Source organism: Taudactylus pleione, unplaced genomic scaffold, assembly GCF_031769625.1.
Source record: "Taudactylus pleione unplaced genomic scaffold, aTauple2 ptg000036l, whole genome shotgun sequence".
NCBI lineage: Eukaryota > Metazoa > Chordata > Amphibia > Anura > Myobatrachidae > Taudactylus > Taudactylus pleione.
Genome location: NW_028284438.1, coordinates 3821262 through 3839877, shown reverse-complemented (window position 1 = coordinate 3839877; position 18616 = coordinate 3821262). Strand labels below are relative to the sequence as shown.

General features: G+C 42.1%; 1 protein-coding gene across 1 annotated transcript in view; it reads left to right on the top strand.

The window, feature by feature from the left end:
- PRSS12 (serine protease 12) overlaps positions 1–18616 on the top strand; it is a 249084-nt gene that overhangs the window by 155433 nt on the left and 75035 nt on the right. The gene's annotated exons all lie outside the window — the stretch shown is intronic.

Below are 18616 nucleotides of genomic sequence, written 5' to 3'. Positions count from 1 at the left end.
TAACAGTGCATACAATTCTCTTTGGAGGTGCAACCCATTGAATACATTGGAATTGCTGTGGGTTTGAGCCCAGTGACAGAGTTAAGCTGGGTACACATATGTGTACCCAGCGATGCAAAGGACGACTGCACTACTGACTGGCTGACACATCGGATGGCCGGTACACATTACATGATATGGTGCCTGACCACCCAGTATGTTGGCACCAGCCTCATCCCGCTGCATGGGGACGTCAGCCAGATTGGCAGATTGAGCTACATGTAGTGACGATCTGACGATGCGACTGACAACCAAACGGGAGTGCGCTTGGTTGTTAGTAGTACATACACACTGGCCGATTATGACTAAGCTTTAGGGTGGTTCCTGTCTGCTAACACGCACTGGCAGCCAATAGAGCCAGTGCGTGTAAACAAGGAAGTTGAAAAGAGGCAGTTGGTGTGTGGCCAGTACCTTGAGAGAGGTGAATAAGAGTGGCAGTGGCAGCACTGCAGAGAGATGGTTTGCTAATTCTGGACTAGAAAAATTGTCCCTACACAGGCAGGTTAAGTGGACTCTTTTACTGGGGCACTCTTGAATAGTAGTTTGAAATGATATGATGAATAATTGATAAAATAACAATTTTAATTCACTCGTTAAAATATTGGTGCTAACAGCACTGGAAATACTGAAATACCAAGACAAGACAAAAAGACGAACATAAACATATAACATATAATATAATAAATCCTGCCTGAAGTATCCAATCAATATTCTTATCGCAGGGAAAAAAGATTAGGGCGAAAATATAGCCTATCTCTCTGAAGAGATGGTGAAGGCTGGCAGCCACAGACAAGGTAAGTGTGGAAAAACAATAAACACAAAGCAGGTATCCCTTACCAATGGTGACCATACATATCCCTGTTGTTTAACAATAAGCTTAGGTAGAAATGTAATCACATAATAAATCCACTTATTTCTAAATGATGGATAATAGTGCCTCTGTGTCTAAATATCTTAAACCACAGTCAGATATTTATCAGGCTACTAATTGAGACCTAGCATGCAGTCTGCAATCAGTGTAAAATGATTCTAGGCTTGGCACAAATGGATAACAACTTTAAAGATCATCATTTGCTAGGTTTGTAAAGTACACATATTATACAAGTCTCAACCATTAACATTGAGATCACATTTATGCATGTCATCAGTGTAAATAATAAACACAAAGCAGGTATCTCTTACCCCTCTGTGTCTAATTGTCACAAAACACAGTTTAGGTGTTAGACAGGCTCCCTGTTAAAGCCTAGCATGCAATCTACAGTCAGTGTAAGAATGGTGCAGAGCTTGACACAAATAGACAACAGTGTTGAAAATCATCAATTGCTTGTTCTGTGAGACACATATAATACACAAGTCTCAACCTTTTATATTGAAATCACATTTGTGTATAACATCAAAAATATATATATATATATATATATATATATATATATGTAAGTAGCTGAAAGAAGGAAAGTAGGCACATAGAATAACTTCCCACTTCTGCTTTCACTCAGAATAAGTGCAGGCCGAGTGATGAGAGAGTGGAGAGTTTAGTGTCCATGGAAACAACAGGGTAGTGGTGTGTGTTAAGGACCTGTAGGGTGTTAAGTGGGCTCTGTTACATAAGCATTGCAGAACCTCAAATGCGCCCCAGATCAGTCACACTGCCACCAGAGGGGATAGAAAGGTACCTGTACAGTATAATGTAGTCTGCATCAGCAAAAATAGTGAGCGCTGCCCCGCCTTCAGCCATCTGATCAACTGCCTTGTTCCAGGCTGCAACAAGCTAGTGTATACTGTGCAGCGTCTGAGGCGTGTTGCACAGTGGCAGTCACGTGACTCCGGTCAGCTGATCAGGCCTGTGCTGATGCGCGTTTCGCCCGCAGGCTTGTTCACAAACAGGATGCCCAGGCTGAAGGCGGGGCAGCGCTCACTATTTTTGCTGATGCAGACTACATTATACTGTACAGGTACCTTTCTATCCCCTCTGGTGGCAGTGTGACTGATCTGGGGCGCATTTGAGGTTCTGCAATGCTTATGTAACAGAGCCCACCTAACACCCTACAGGTTCTTAACACACACCACTACCCTGTTGTTTCCATGGACACTAAACTCTCCACTCTCTCATCACTCGGCCTGCACTTATTCTGAGTGAAAGCAGAAGTGGGAAGTTATTCTATGTACCTACTTTCCTTCTTTCAGCTACTTACATATATATATATATATTTTTGATGTTATACACAAATGTGATTTCAATATAAAAGGTTGAGACTTGTGTATAATATGTGTCTCACAGAACAAGCAATTGATGATTTTCAACACTGTTGTCTATTTGTGTCAAGCCCTGCACCATTCTTACACTGACTGTAGATTGCATGCTAGGCTTTAACAGGGAGCCTGTCTAACACCTAAACTGTGTTTTGTGACAATTAGACACAGAGGTGTAAGAGATACCTGCTTTGTGTTTATTATTTACACTGATGACATGCATAAATGTGATCTCAATGTTAATGGTTGAGACTTGTATAATATGTGTACTTTACAAACCTAGCAAATGATGATCTTTAAAGCTGTTATCCATTTGTGCCAAGCCTAGAATCATTTTACACTGATTGCAGACTGCATGCTAGGCCTCAATTAGTAGCCTGATAAATATCTGACTGTGGTTTATGATATTTAGACACAGAGGCACTATTATCCATCATTTAGAAATAAGTGGATTTATTATGTGATTACATTTCTACCTAAGCTTATTGTTAAACAACAGGGATATGTATGGTCACCATTGGTAAGGGATACCTGCTTTGTGTTTATTGTTTTTCCACACTTACCTTGTCTGTGGCTGCCAGCCTTCACCATCTCTTCAGAGAGATAGGCTATATTTTCGCCCTAATTTTTTTTCCCTGCGATAAAAATATTGATTGGATACTTCAGGCAGGATTTATTATATTATATGTTATATGTTTATGTTCGTCTTTTTGTCTTGTCTTGGTATTTCAGTATTTCCAGTGCTGTTAGCACCAATATTTTAACGAGTGAATTAAAATTGTTATTTTATCAATTATTCATCATATCATTTCAAACTACTATTCAAGAGTGCCCCAGTAAAAGAGTCCACTTAACCTGCCTGTGTAGGGACATTTTTTCTGTTTATAATAATTGACTTTTGGGAGCACCACCAACAATCTCAATTCAACAGGAGGTTTTTCTCCAGTAATTTGTATCTATAGTTGGTTATCTATATTTCTATTCTACTTTTTCTCTTGTGCAGAATCCTTTTTCCAAAATTTCCCTTTTTCCCCCCCATTCTAGAAATATATATCACTAATTCTGGACTAGGACAGATTGCCCAGTCCAAGTGAGCAGAAGGGGCCGGGATCCAAGAGGTGGTACTCTGATCAGGCAATGCTGAGTAGCCACCAGAAAGTGAGAGAGAGGGCGGTCGGCAGTGGATAGGTAGGGGCAAGAAAGAGGGTAGTGACAAGAATGTGGGAGAGACGTCCATCAACCAGTAGGGGAGTGTCTGTCAGCAGCTGAGCTTTCAAGTTTGTAGCTGGTCTTAGGAGCGGTAGGCTTAGTAAACCCCTGCACACACTGTCATCAAACAGCATTGATATTCCAGCCCTACTTCTCACAGGATGCGATCATAATCCCGACCACTGGTATTATGGCGTTTAGAATGCCAACCCCGTAATCCCATCACTTATAAGAATACCTGTGCCAGCATCCCAACTGCCACAATCCCAAAGGTAAGTACTGGCATTAGGGGTTAAGGTTAGGCACTAGGGAGTTAGGTTTAGGGTGCGCGGTTAGGTGTAGACTGCGGGGAGGGTGGGTTAGGTTTAGGCACTAAGGAGGGAGTTTAGGTTTAGGCTGTGGGGAGGGAGGGTTTGGGTTAGGGGTTAGGTTAGGCTTACCTACCTAGATGCATGGGAATTGTAACCTGGTCGGGGTGCCAGCGTCATAATCCTGGGAAAACTGACAAACTAAGGGGAGCAACCAACTCAGTGCACCACTGAGCTCGTAATTTAGGACATCCGTTTGAGACACTTTGCAAAGTGTAAAAATGATTTATACTGCAGTGTAAAAAACAGTAATAAGGTTATTTAGTTTTGTAATAGGTATTAGAATTGTACTGTATAGAGTATCTACAAATAGTGATATGTATGTTAGATATTTGATACATTGTGGTACATGTAATTTAGTGTAAAAGTAACAATGACTTATTTGTGTTGAATTCTACTGTTGTACTTACAAGTATATTTCATGAACTAATCTCTTACGTTGAGGAAAGTATTGAATCGTAGGGTTGTCCAATGCTTTGTTCCTGTAATAATAAAATTGTACTTTCCAGCCAAGGTTGTATTTATTATCTGAGGTCCATTTTGTGTTTCTCAAGTTTTGATGGGAAACTTACCTCTCTGTAAAGGGAGTTACCAAACAGTGAAGTGCCTGAAGGTAAAGTGGGCTCCTGGGTGGGTCTTTTTACACATCTACCCCAAAGAGAGTATCATTAGAGCCTGAACTTCACAGAAAACTAAATGTTAACTTTTGTGTGGAGCCACTACGTTATCATAAAATACTTTACTTGTTTTAATTTTACCCAACTTATTTCAACATCTCATTTTTATGATTTGTTTTCCCTTTCATTTAAAGATGGAAAATGCATTCTCCAGTTAACCTCTCCTAAAATGTTAGAACATCTGAATAATGAAGTGTGAAAAGGAAGCTTTCCTCAGCACTTCACCATTAATGGAAAAGACAGACATTGGGGATTTTGATTGTAGATACTAATACTTTATAAGAATACAATTTTGATTGTAGATACTAATACTTTATAGAATACAGTCTTCCCCAAGGCAGCATTGTACCTTTCAATGATTTTTCCATACACTTACTTTTGATAATTACAACAAACAGACACTTTTCAAACAGACTTGTATCAAAAAAGCTTTCTGAACTACAATCAAATGCTGCAGGGCTGGAAACGGTATTAACAGAGTGATGCTCATCCATCCAATCTTGTGAGGGTTACTGGAAACCGCAGCGTCTTGCCTGCAAGCCAACAATGTCATTATGTGAAGAAGAGTAAAAGCGAGCAGCCTGAATCACATTAGAGGACTGTCTTCCAAATTAGAAAAGAGCCATTAAGACCCTAAATATATCAGGATAACTAATTGCAGTGCAGTCATGCATCACATGAGATCACACACATTATCTGTTGTATTACATAACGTCTGAAGACTGGCTACAGGATTTAACAACATGTAGCCAATTTAAGAATGGAGTGAAATCAGGGGTGATATGTTTGACGTGTCTGACACTGAACTTAATAGATGTTATATCTGGAAGTCCTGTCTCTGCAAAAGAAATGTAATAAATGTCATTTTTTCGTCATGCTGAGTGTAATTTACTGCTGCTTGTTTTTCTGTATGAGCCACTGCAGGTATATATCATTAATATATGATTTGGTACATTTCATATTACTAAGACATATTACTATAGCAATGTTGTTATTTCTTATAATCCTATGACTTTTACTGCAATAGTTACTAAAAAGCTACAGTAAAAATTTATATAAAATTGCTATTTTATAGTAAGTACAGCATCGCTTTTAAGGTTTGCTTTCTTGCTTTGACCTATTCACTAGCTGCATGAATTACACTTTCCTTCTTCGCTCTGTAAGTCTCATTTGCAGAGTAGAAGTAATGAGTAGTAGTGCATTTTAATTTGTACAAAAGCACCTTATTGTCAATCTTAGGAGCACACCCACATTCTGATACTGTATATGGAACTTTCCCCAGGAAAGCATTCTGTGTCTGCTTTAGTGCAGTATATGGCCTCACTGTCAGGGGTATATTTACTAAAGTGAGGGATTTTAGAAGTGAAGATGTTGACCATAGCAACCAATCAGATTCTACTTAACATTTATCTAGCACCTTCTAGAAGAGAATAGATAGAATCTGAGTGGTTGCTATGGACAACATCTCCACTTCTAAAAACCTGTACTTTAATAAATATACCCCTAAATGTGCAAAGAGTGAAAATGTCATTTAAGAATCCAACTTCTATCAGTTTAGTAAATGGTGACTTTGGAAATGACCTGTGCTTGTGGCATCCTGACAGTGGTTTGTGCTGCCGATGTGGAAGGATCAGGTGTTTTGGTCCTGTTAGTTGTAATCAATAGGGTGTTTCTGTGGCACCAATGAATCACCTCTATTCACTACTATCAATTTAGGATGAATCACATCATTCATTTAAAGTTTTCAATTACTGTTTCAGTTAACCTCTTTAATAGTTTTAATTGTTGGTGAAATCGGGACTATTTTAATAACATGAGTCGCTATAGTAGGATTGAAAGTTTTTATGATATAGGGCCTGATTCAGAGTTTGCACACTAAGCCAGTGGTTTGCTTACAATTCCGATGATGGCAAATCGGCGCATGCACAGGATCTGTACTGCACACGTGCCGATCAGTGTCTGCGAGCTTACTCGCAGTGCCCGGATGCCGCAGCCTCCATTTGCGTGCCACAGGCTCAGTTTGAGGAAGGAGCGGGGGTAGCATCAAGCCGTGCCCCAGAAAACAGGGTGTTGTGACCTTGTTTTCTGGGCATGCTGAAGCCAGTGACTTTTATGCGGCTTCACTGGTTTGAGCTGTGTGAAAACAATTGCCATCTAGAGGTAACCTGACGGTTACTCAGATGACTGAAGGTCACACAGAGTGATCTAATGCAGCATCCTTGGACACAGCAGCGGATCACAGAAGCCGACAGGAGGCGTCTATGTCTGTATTAGCATATTTTAGCATCGCTGCTGTGCCCAAAGATGCAGCAGCGATGCTAAAAGCGTATCACTCTGAATCAGGCCCATTGGGGGAGATATATGAATGGCCGATATGGGGAAGAAGTGGTATCAGCGCACATTATTATTATCTTCTCCCCCATGTATTATTGTGGGGTTCAGTGTTAGATGACAGGGGCACTATGCTGATGTGCTGGGCAATGTATGTCATTTAAATCTCTCATCCCACAAAATGAAAACAGTTTTTAGCATCTGGGTGCAATACCAGGCACTTAGTGTGACTAGCCTGCATTCTGAGAGGAACACAATGCTGCTCTTCTTACAGGTGCTGCCATTCTAGCTTGCAGATCCATGCATTATGAATGATATTTCTGCACAAATAGACAAATGACATCTCAAAATGTCAATCTTATGTTGGCTAATTATTTTACCTACCTTGTATGCCTTGGTCTCCCCATTGTCTGGTGTTGCGGAGCTCAGTTGTACCTTATACCTATACTACATAATATTTAGCTGCACATTTCTGTGCATGGATGCTTCTTGACATTCATCATGTTAATCAGTTTAGCTTCATTTAACTTTTCTTTATGGATCTCTATTGCAAACTCAGGAACTGTACATTTTCCTACATCACCGTCTTTACCCCAAATTCTCGGACCTTAGAACATCTTCCTCATTCTGCTCCTGCTCATTCCCTCCTCACACCTCAACTCAATGCTGAACTTGACTCACTTGGTCACAGAACTCTTAAGTTCAGCGTTTTCTGAAGTACCGAAACTGCTAGCACCATAAAATTAGCTGTCTGCCGGTCTGTTCTTCTGCTGTGCCAGGTTTGGTAGGATTCTTTCAGCAACAGGCTGGATATAACCATATGAATACTATTGGGTGGATGGTATTTGAGAAAAATCTCTCAACAGGCCTGATTCAGAGGTGTACGCAATGCCGATAGTTACGCAGATCGGACAATTGTTTGCCATTGTGCATGCATGTTAGCTGCACTGTGCTCGTGCAACAATTGGTTTGCGATTTCGCTTTCACATAGGTTTCACTTGCAAAGTGACAGGTAGTCATCATTTGGGGGTGGTGACTAGGTAAACGCAGGCGGGTCTGACTATTTATAAGCCATTTCATGGGTGTACATTAGCCATTGCGATCTTCTTCGTAGCATCAGAGTTCCCAGTCCCACAACCAGCATCCCCACATGAGCAAAATGGTGGCTATGACACTGAAGGGGTAAACCCTTGTGCCATGGAGTCATCTTTAAATGGACTTATAGGCACAGACTGCCAATTTCTAATATTTTACCGGTGCCAGGTGTCATGTCCTGTAAAAGTATGTAATAATGTGTTATAACATATTATAATGAATGCACTGTGCGTGGTAGTGGAAATGCATTTTTAAATGTATAGACTAAGCACTTATAAGAAGGTGTTTCAAGAGTATTTTTATTGTATAAGGAATTAACATCTTGAAACAGGAAGTGATATGGTATTTGCCCTAGCCTAGTTGTAGGGGTTTGGTGTTGACTCACCAAGCCTTTGTGTAAAACACTTTGGGGTAAATGTAATAGGGTCCAAGTTTTAATTGCAAGACAAACTTGGACCTTCTCGCACATTTAAAGGTCCGAGTTTGTCCCACAACTTGCCAAATGTAATAGCCTGTGAACTTGTGAGTTTGAGGCTATTACATTATTGTAATGTCCCACCATATATATGTTTCATATTCTGTTTAGTTTCTGTCATGTTATTAGCTGCAAGGCTTTGTATCTTGTTAATTTTGTCCTTCCTGATTCTCTGTAGCTAGGATCTGATGTCATTACCCATCCTTTCTTCCTGTCTGTAGCTCAGTGTGTGTGGCTGCCATTTTAGCTTGCAGTTGTTCCTATTGAGCTCTGGTAAACTATCATCTTTTTCCCTACTATGTTATGCATAATTACAAGAATATCAGCTTGAAATAAACCCTCATCTGGATGCTCCATATGTGCCTTACTAGTTGAGTTGACACTGTCAGACAAAGTCTGTTGGTGTAAGTACTGGTTCAATACAGATATACACAGAGGTATTATCTCAGGGGCCTTACACTTACAGCCTGGTTATTGAGTCAGAATAATTATGCAAGCCTGTGTGAGTTTTCTCCAGAGCTTGTAATGGCGACTAGCATTACAAGGTCTGAGTTATACAGAAGACTTCACAGATCAGTGAGATCCGTGAAGGCTTCTGTGTTAAGAAAAGGTGACCCTACGCATTTTTCCCCTGGACAGTCTCTACAGAGCCTACGGCTGGCTATGCTTGTGGGGGACGCACATTACAGTTTACTTATTTTTTTTACACGCAGAAACATGCACAGATCTCACGGATCTGTGTATGTTTCTGTGTAACTGTGTAGACTCGCTAGCCTGAAGCAGGTCTGTTTTTTCTCAAGTTTTCAGACAGTATTAGTGTGTAAGTTAAACAATCGCACTCTATTACATCGCCCAAACTTGTATCCTCACAATAGCAAAACATCTACAGTAGATGCATGTTTTGCCATTGCGGATTGCAGGGATGTGAGAAACATAGGAGTTTGCATGTTCTCGCACCCTATTACATAGGGTAACTTGTAAAAATGTGTGACTATAGCTCTATACTCGCACATTTTACAAACTCTGACCCTATTACATTTTGCCCTTTATTTGAAATGCACTCCAGGGAATAATCATGTATCCTTTAGCTTTCTATACTACCTCAGAAGGTGGTGAAATTATGATTAAGCCAAACTGGTTTGATAGATATTTGAAAGGATGAACGCACGCAATTTACCATTGCCTGTGAAATGTTGTATTTACATTTTGAGTTATATGCTAAATCAGTTTGTATTTTAGGAAAGCCAACTGGTTTGGGTGATAGTTAAATAAAAGGAAGGAGGAAATCGTTTAGTTCCTTTGAAAATGTAAGATTTATTTATTTATTTATTTATTTATATTTTGTGAGATAGGCCCAGATTCACCTGATATTCTTGTTATCACTCGTTACTAATCTTAAATGGAGATCCATTCAATCAGCTCCTGACATATGTTTGAAAAATGTCAGTTAGGAGCTGAATGGTTGGAGCACAATTTAAGATTAGTAACGAGTGATAACAAGAATATGTATTACTCGATGACAAATCTGGGCCATAGTTAGCTGATTGATATGAGTCCGATGTCTCAGACACAGTGCATGCACTTAACTCAATTGGTTAAGTGACCCATGGTGTGTTTTACCCCCTGTACTGTGTGTAAGAAAGGGATAAACACAGAGCATGTGAGCCTGAAAGCGTAGATATCCTCTGATTCTGAGAGGAGAATACTTCTGTAACATCTGTATGCTGTGAATGGTCCCTAGCACCTTTAGCAACGGGATTTATTCTTAAAGAGTTTTGAGCAATAAACATCTTGCCTTTAAGATGATGCAGCTAATTGTATCCTGTGACCAACAGAATAGCGTAAACTGCTGTTCCGTTCTCTGGCTGTTCTTGGTTGAGCCCAGCATCTCCAAGCTAAAGCCCTATGCCTGCTACCCTGCAGAGACTGGTCCATGGTGAAAGACCAGTTAGCCGACACTATCCAGGAAGTGTTGCAGCAGTGGGTACACCCACACATACCCAGAAGTAAGTGGTTCTAGGTGTCGGCATAGGATCCTGGGAGAAGTGGTACTAGGTGACAGTGTAGGAGCCTGGGTGGAAGTAAGCGATTCCAAGTTCTGATAGTAGAAGCTTGGAGGTGGCAGCGTGTTACCCATCAGTAACAGGTGGTTACTGATGGTAAGCGGGAATCCCTGATATTTCAAGATTTAGTGGGATCAATAGTAATCTGTGATCCACTACCAGAGTGCGGTAATCTGGTCACAATCACTTAAATATTTTATTTACCACTTGGTTCACTGGTTGCACACAGCCATAATCCATTGGTACTCAGTTATCTGCTTTAAATAGCATTGTTTACAGATATGATGCCCCTGCTAATTGGTTAGACATATACAAAGATTGTTTATATTTTTCACTTCATACCCTAAATTTTATGTCTAGGAAACCATGAATGCAGGACTCCCACCATTGCCTAGTCTTATCACTGTCGTCATAGTAATACAATGGAATACAGTTCCTTTGCATTATCTACTGTACTGTATGTTGGTCAGTACAGACCTACATTGTTTTCAGCTTGGTTCTCTTTTGCACTTGAGTTGCATAAGAATAATCTCTGGAAAAGACGAAGTTAACATCGGTAAAAGAGTGGTACCAGGCTTCTGCTGGCATAATTGAGTGAATTAACTCCAACAGTGTAGTTGGCAAATGATCTGGCGTACTATTATACATAACATATTGAATTTCTGGAAAAGGTAATTACCTGGAAAGTGATATAATTAATTGCATTTCCCTTCCCATGGTTGTAGTGATTTTCATTAGAACACATCTTTCCCTGTAGAAGATTACCATCAGTTTAATAGAGTGGGATTTTTTCCAGGAGAAACATTTTGGAAACATAAATATTACAAAGGAAATAACAATAAAACAGACACAAATGTATTTTTGATTCATTATGTTTATTATTATTTTGTTGGTTTCAATTATGTTAAGGGTGTATTTATGATCCCCCACAATGTTTCCCCAATAACAATCATTTGTTATTGCCACATACAGCATTGCAGCAATAAGAAATTATTTATTGGGGCAATTTAGTAAGGGTCTCGAACTCTGATAAGCTCCAATAAGAACCTCCTCTGGCAAGTAATAAAAAGTAAAGTGATAGCTAATGCTTTTACTTTACTTCTGGGTTCAGACCCATCTTACTTATGTGCATGCTAAAAATGTAGCTTATAGGTTACAATGGCATTAGCTGTCAGGGCCACACTCCAAAAAGCTAAGCTTTGGTAATTTGGGCATTTTCGCCCCTTCCCTATAGAGAGCTATGAATACTGCTTCTGTGTTATTAAAGTAGGGGTGTGCACCGGCCACTTTTCGTGTTTTGTGTTTTGGTTTTGGATCTGGATATTTCTTCCTGTTTTGGATATGGATTGGTTTTGCCAAAACCACCCTTCCATGTTTTGGGTTCTGGGTTTTGTGGTTTGGATCTGTATTTTTTTGAAAGCATAAAAACAGCTAAAATCACAGAATGTGTTGGTTTTTCTGCTCCTATGCTATTATTAACCTCAATAACCTTAATTTCCACTCATTTACAGTCTATTCTGAACACCTCACATCTCGCAATAGTGTTTTTATGTGAAAAAGGTTGCACCGAGGTAGCTGGATGACTATGCTAAGCGACACGAGTGGGCGGCACAAACACGTGGCCCATCTAGGAGTGACACTGCAGTGGCAGACAGGATGGCAGTTTGAAAAACTAGGCCCCAAACAGTACATAATGCAAATAAAAAAATGAGGTGCAAGATGGAATTGTCCTTGGGATTATGTTGTATAAATAGGACAAGCACACTTTAACAAACCAATCATTTCAGCACCAGGGTCTGCCACACGACTGTGGGTGAAATGATTGGTTCGTTTGGGCCCCCACAAAACAAGCTGGCAATTAATCTGTCCCTGCACAAACTGGCTCTATGGAGGCAAGATGTCGTCCTCATCCACCGATTCCTCACCCTCTTCAGTTTTGTGTACATCCTCATCCTCACAGAGTATTAATTCGTCCCCGCTGGAATCCACAACCACAGGTCCCTCTGTACGTTCTGGAGGCTGGTCTCCCTGGAAGAGTTGATAATTAATTTTTATGAACATCATCTCCATATTTTGTGGAAGCAACCTCCTACGCCTTTCGCTGACAAGCTTCCCGGATGCACTAAACACTCTTTCGGAGTACACACTGGAGAGGGGGCAACTCAGGTAAAATAGAGCCAGTTTGTACAGGGGCCTCCAAATTGCCTCTTTTTCCTGCCAGTACAGGTACGGACTGTCTGAGATGCCTACTTGGATGCTGTCACCGATGTAATCCTTTAACAGACAGATGCACGCTTGTCGCTGCTGCTTTGAGGATGCAGGTGAGGCTACTGCGCATACATTTGACACATAAACACAGAAAAAAAGATTATTTTATTTTGGTTGGAGCGCACTTTCTGGGTTACACCACCCTTTAACAGACAGATGCACGCTTGTCACTGCTGCTTTGAGGATGCAGGTGCGGCTACAGCCACACAATTCACAAAGACAGAAAAAAAAGAAGAATTTTTTATTTTTTGTGGAGCGCACTTTGAGGGTTGCACCACCCTTTAACAGACAGACGCACGCTTGTCGCTGCTGCTTTGAGGATGCAGGTGCGGCTACAGCCCACACAATTCACAAAGACAGAAAAAAAAAGAAGAATTTTTTATTTTTTGTGGAGCGCACTTTGAGGGTTACACCACCCTTTAACAGACAGACGCACGCTTGTCGCTGCTGCTTTGAGGATGCAGGTGCGGCTACTGCACATACATTTCATACACAAACACAGAAAAAAAGATTATTTTATTTTGGTTAGAGTGCACTTTGGGGGTTACACCACCCTTTAACAGACAGACGCACGCTTGTTGCTGCTGCTTTGAGGATGCTGGTGCGGCTACTGTGCATACATTTCACAAAGACAGAAAAAAAAAGAATTTTTTGTGGAGCGCACTGTGGGGGTTACACCAGCCTTTAACGGACAAGCCAGCCGGCTCTTTACTTATGACACAGGTGCACGCTTGGCGCTGCTCCTTTGTTGATGCTCGTGCAGCCACAGTGCACACAATTCACAAACACAGAAAATATTTTTTTATTTTGTTTGGAGTGCACTTTGGGGGATACACCACCCTTTAACAGACGAGCCAGCCGGCCCTTTACTTATGACACAGGCGCACGCTTGGCGCTACTTTGTTGATGCACGTGCGGCCACAGTGCACACAATTCACAAACACAGAAAATATTTTTTTATTTTGTTTGGAGTGCACTTTGGGGGTTACAGCACCCTTTATCGGTCAAGCCAGCCGGCCCTTTACATATGACACAGGCGCACGCTTGGCGCTACTTTGTTGATAACCGTGTGGCTACTGTGCACACAATTCACAAACACAGAAAAAAAAAATATTTTTTTTGCACTTGGGGGGAGCACCCCTGATGGACAGAGCACCCCCTGGACAACACTACAGCACCCCTTTAGGACTGGGACACTGCACAGGAGTTTGGAGTGGACACAGCCCCTATGTACAACTGACTGCACAACACAGTCCAGCCAGCCCCTATGGACTTTGGAGGAGTGGACACAGCCCCTATGGACAACAGCAGCACAGCACAACACAGCCAGCCCCTATGGACTTTGGAGGAGTGGACACAGCCCCTATGGACAACAGCAGCACAGCACAACACAGCCAGCCCATATGGACTTTGGAGGAGTGGACACAGCCCCTACGGACAACAGCAGCACAGCGCAGCACAACACTACAATACACTACACTACACAGCCAGCCCTAACTCCCACCCTCCCTCTTCACTGTCCACAGTCGAGTGAGAAAATGGCTCCGACGCGATTACCTTATAAAGAATCCAAAACCCGCGAGACCCAGAAGGCGGGATGATGACGTTTTGCCTCGATTTCAGATCCGAATCAGGCGGGAAAAGTCGAGCCTGACTCGGATCGGCCTCGGATCGGGGGGGCTCGGGGGGGGGGTTTGGATTTCAGAAATCCGAACCTGCTCTCCCCTATATTAAAGTGCCGGAATGTGGCAGAAATCTCTGATATCTGCTGCAGTACCCCTAGTTAAATAACCCACATACTAAAATATTGTGAAAACCTTCTGAATGCATCAGTTTTCAGAGGGTTTACCATAAAATTGGTTTAACAAATGAGATCCTAAGGGTGTACAACATGCAGTTGGTTATTGACAAGCTAAACAGTACAAAATATACTTTGAGTATGTGTAGCTGAAAGTACCAGCAAATCATACAGCTTACTCACAATTGATAGGCAATATCAGAACTAATTAATAATAGTAGATGCCATTTTGTTTGTCTCCCAGTATTATATATGACTCTTTGGGGTAAATTTCGACTAGTTGTCATGGAAAATGTATATCTATGTAAATCAGGAACACCAAGTATTTCTCACATGAATGAGTGCATGGTAGGTAACCACTTCTTTTTATGGGAGTGGAGTCAAAAGTCTAGCCTTACCTTTGCCTTCCCAGAGAACCTCAGGAAAACCACCAAAAAAAATTATATATGCCATGCCATTTTATAGTGGTGCCCTGTGAGAGTTATCAGCTGTCGCTCTTAAACAGATGTATCATCTTACACCTATCATCAGTGCACCATGTGGTTTGGTGGGCTTACCGCATGTGATATGCCACACCTAGATGCAGCATGGTGTATTCAGTCGCAGCATGACTTAATAAAACACAGCAGTGTGTAATACTACTTTCCGTCCACCAGATGTTACCTTTCCTAAACTGCACAGCGCATGCATCAAATAGTCAATATAGTGAAATGGCACAGTACAAGACTACTGTATATTTTAATATGCTGCTTTTTTGTTTTCTTCTCCAATGTTCTCCAATAAATATTAATATTAGGGATGTGTAGGCTCAGATTAGTTCAGATTTTCCCACCAATTTCAGATTTTTCCCACCAAAAATCGGGTCTCAGAAAGAGGCAAAACGTCATCTTTCATGCACAAACATCTTCATTCCTGGACAAAAGATGATGTTTGTTCATGAAAAATGATGTTTTGCCTGTTTCTGAGACACAATTTTTGGTGGGAAAAATCTGAATTTTTGACTCCCTGCGTATATTCTCCACAGACATGTACTTGGGACCTGCAACAATTTGTATAACTACTTTATGTACGACAATTTCCGACTGGGATACTCTCCATAGGATTTAATTGGGATGCGCTGATTGGTCAGTTTGCTGGCAGTTGCCATGCTTTGACCAATCAGCATGGGCTCATTAATTCCTAAGGTGATCGTCCCTGAGTGACCTGTCAGTTGCATTGTCCAAATTGTTTTTTTGTGACCTTTATTTAATAAACATTTTTTTCTCTTCGGTGTTTGTATGTCCTGTAATTTTTTTTTTTACAGGTGGACTACAAATGCCATCAGGCCTTTGATGCTCGGGCTTGTGGTGTGGTGTGACAAGTGCCATCCTGCCCTGGCAGGCTTGCTGGGACCATTAGTTCACCAGTAAAAAAAACTACTGTCACTATAATAAAAATAACATTACCTCCGTACCCACCGCCACCAGGGGTACAGAGAAGAGCACTAGTACTATTGTAACTAGTGCTGATTGGACCCAGAAGGGGATCCTCCTGGGGAATCCAGCCCTGGTGCCAAGTGGCTAGGGCTTGTGGAATAATGGTTGGGAACCCCAATAATGCTGGTCTCCCCTCTATGGTTCCACTAGGCCTGGTTGGTCAAGACTAGTGCTGGTAAAGGAAAAACCAGATGGATCCCACGCAACCCTCCACTTCCCCCTTCAGGATTTTTCCCCTATCAGCCTAGACACAAGTACTAGGGCTGGTTAAGCTTAGAGGGGGGACCCTTTTTTTAAATTATTATTGTTATTATTGAACAGGAATTAAAAATACACACTTCTGTAATGATAATAGCAACAGTAATAATAAAGTACAATAATATAATATCTAGGGTCTATAGGGTCTATTTACTAAGCCTTGGATGGAGATAAAGTGAATGAAGATAAAGTACCAATCAACCAGCTCCTAATTGTCATTTTTCACTGTGACATGGCAGTTAGGAGCTAATTGACTGGTACTTTAACTTAATTTGCTTTATCTCCATCCAAGACTTAGTAAATAGACCCCTATGGGCGGAATTCAATTGTTTACGCGGTCCGGATCTCCCGTCTAATGTGACAGGAGGTCGCGGTCCACTATTCAATTGTTGCCGTTTTTCTCGCTGATTGCGCCCAAAGTGGTCAGATTTACCCGCGTAAAGCAGCTACCCCCGACCAAAGTGCTGGGCGTGACCGCGAAAAGTGATGTTTGGGCGCCCAAACAGGTCACTTTTCGCACATCTCAGCTTGCACCCCGCTGGGGCTGCAAGCTGAAATGGAGCGCTGGCAGCTGATCGCGCCCGACAGGAGCAGCAATTGAATAGCTCTGTCTATATGAGAATGCCGATTCTTGAATACATTGATTTCTATTGTAACATTTTATAAGGAAGTTGTGAAATATCTCTCTGTGCTAGAAGAGGCTGCTTGTGTACTGTAGGCAGGGCCGCCATCAGGGTGGGCCTGCCGGGCCTGGAGTCCCGGGCCGGAGAGAGCAGGGGCCCGGTGACAGCAGAGCAGAGGATATGAATCGGGCTTCGGCAACATGGGAGAAAACACGACACTGACGGTATTTGAAATATGGCACCATCCACGAGCCATTATAGCTCGCGGACTGGCAGCCAATCAGGAGTGAGAGCGATGGCCGCTCCTGATTGGCTGCTGGTACGCGAACTGTGAGTGGCTCGCGGCCAATGCCCTACTTGAAATACCGCCGGCTGTTGTATATCTGCACCGCTGTCTCCCGGGCCCGCTGAAGAAACAAGGTAGGACTCTGAGTCCCTGCCCTATGCTCCTCCACCTAGTGCAGCCAGCCTTCTGTCCCTATTCCAACCAGCCTTTCCTGCCCTGTGCTCCCCCTAATCCAGTCAGTCTTCTCTGCCCTGTCCCCCCTTCCCAGTCCAGCCTTCCCTGCCCTGTGCCTCCCCCATAGTACACCTAGCCTTTCCTGCTCTGCCCCCCCCCCCCGCAGTCCAGCCAGATTTCCTGTCCCTGTGCCAATTTACGGCTCAGGCTTCCCAGTCCTGTGTCCCCATGTCCATCCTCCCTTCCCGGCCCAAACTTTGAGAATTTGTAAACTTTTACTCACCAATTGACGTCCCAACCCCAGTGTAACTCCACCCACATTATACACAGCTCCGCCCACCTCTGCGCCATCTCCCAGGGGGGCCCTGTCTATTTTGTCAGTAGCGGGCCCCACGATTTCTGATGGCAGCCCTGACTGTAGGATAGTGTCTTAGAAACCTTTTTAGTTTATTTTTAAATAATAGAGTACAGTACATACCTCTCAAAAAAAACCTCCACATCAGATGACGCAAAGACCACACAAAAAAACCCATATCAGATGATGCAATTTGTCCCATTCTGGACCCTGCTGCAACTGGCAGGTCACTCGGGGACACACTCCATAGGAATAAATGGGACCATGCTAATTGTCCAGAGTGTGGCAGCTGCTGGCAAACTGACCAATCAGCGCTTCCTCATTAATTCTAATGGAGAGTGTCCGCAATTTAGAAATTGTCGCACATGCTCTATGTAAATTGTCACAGGTCCCAAGTTAATTTCTATGTTCATAGTGTGTTCAACCTTCGGTCAGAATATGTTGCACACCCCTTCGGGGAAAAGTGTTGCATATCATTGCGGAAATTGTCACACATGCAGTACTGTTAATTTAGCCACTGTACAGTGTATACACATACTGTAGAGAAAAAAATTAAAGAAAGACACCCCCAGACACCCTCGATTATCCATTTATTATCCAGGATCTTGCACTTGGGCGCATTAGAAAGTTGGTTAACTGCATATTTACATCTGCGACTGTTTACGTACAGGATCGGCCACCTGTCAGGGCTTGCTATACTGCAGTGACATCTCATCCACTGCTATTGTATACAGTAGTGTAGTTTTCATCTGTGGAACACTGGCCACCTAGTGGTTAAGCTGTGTATTGCTGGGCATGGACGCTCTCGCATTTTACGCTCCAATCCATGGCTTGGTAGCAGGTTTTACATTCTGCCACAAAGATTCCTGTTT